The sequence below is a fragment of the Egretta garzetta genome, unplaced genomic scaffold, assembly GCF_000687185.1.
Source record: "Egretta garzetta isolate BGI_Z169 unplaced genomic scaffold, ASM68718v1 scaffold663, whole genome shotgun sequence".
NCBI classification, from domain to species: Eukaryota; Metazoa; Chordata; class Aves; order Pelecaniformes; family Ardeidae; genus Egretta; species Egretta garzetta.
In genome coordinates, this window is record NW_009259122.1 from 518,527 (window position 1) to 519,966 (window position 1,440).

Genomic DNA, 1,440 nt, shown 5'->3' on the forward strand with positions numbered 1-1,440 from the left:
TTACTTCATATAGAGACATCAACAACAATGTTTTGTACCAGTTAGAGTTTTTATAAATCTCAAACAAAGTGTGGTTCTACACAGGTCAGAAGTTGCAGAAAGTTCATTTGCACACTTTTTTCTTGTGATAAATTCATACATTCTGTCTTGACGAGGAACAAAGGACAGGAACCCTGTGCTCTTCCCCTGTCTGATTATCTCTCATCAGCCACAATATACAAGTACATCATTATCAACACCATGGAAAATATGTAAGAAAAACAAACTGTACCAATTCTCAGCCGGGGAGAGGAAACCTTAGCAGCTATTTCAGCTCCAGCTGCAAGAAGAAATACACAATTTGGCTCTTTTTTTTCCCTTACTATTCTTACATATTTCTAATCATATATATATATATATATATATTTGAACTCAGGCTTTGAGTATTTTTGGAAAGGAAGTGCATGGCCTTTCTCATACCCAATCCCGTTTGAAATCTCAGCGCCTAAGAAGATTACGGATAACAAAATGGCTTTTCATCACATACACAACCAGAATATGAGACACACACACAGCTTAGTCGCCCCTGGCAAGAAAAGCCAGTGTTCAGACGTGGGTTGGCCACAGCCGTGTCTGATCCAGACCACGACCGTTGCTGATTGCATTTTGGCCTGGTTTAGGAGAAGAGCAAGGCTTACGCAGTACGGCAGCTGCCCCCGCTCTGTTTGCCATTGCCGTCGGGGAGGAAGGAGCCTGCTGCCCAAATACACCTGAGGGAGCAGAGGGCAGCTCCGGGGATGGGAAGCTGCTACAGGTCCAGAGAAGCTGGCAGCAGAGTGGAGGGAGGAGGTCCAAGCCAGAACCTCAGCCTGGCAGAGCAGTCTCGCCAGTCCGGACCCAGAGTGAGGAGCCGGGCTCCTGGCGCGGACCCACCGGCCGAGCCGCCGGGGCTCAGCGCTCAGCCACGAGGGCTGCTCCGGCACAGATTCACCTCGGACCTTCTCTCTTCTACAACTGAAACTCAGTGGCCACCGTTACTTTTCAATGACTTGCTGATCACTATGCCGTCTCCAAACACCACTGAAATGAAATCCGTATTTGAAAACTATGACCATCTACCTGAAAAGGATTGTGTCAAAGACCCACAAACAGAATAAGCACACCTTAGCGCACACATTAGTCTTGCTGGACATTACCAAATCGTACTCTAGACTGTACATGGAGAGTCATTCCCTTATTTACCACCTCCTTGACAACAACGCGCCAATTAAAAGACCATCCTGTCTGCTATTTAAAAAACCAAAGAAGTCATCAAGCCCCGTTTTGTCTCGTCAGCAGAGCCAGAAGGTTACTACTTCTGGGCTGCTCTCAGACGCGTCAGCGGCCTCATCGGTCACCGAACTTCGTTCTCTAAACCAGCAATGCCAGCGGCGCGGCCGTGCCCGGCGCCCCCGTGCCCCG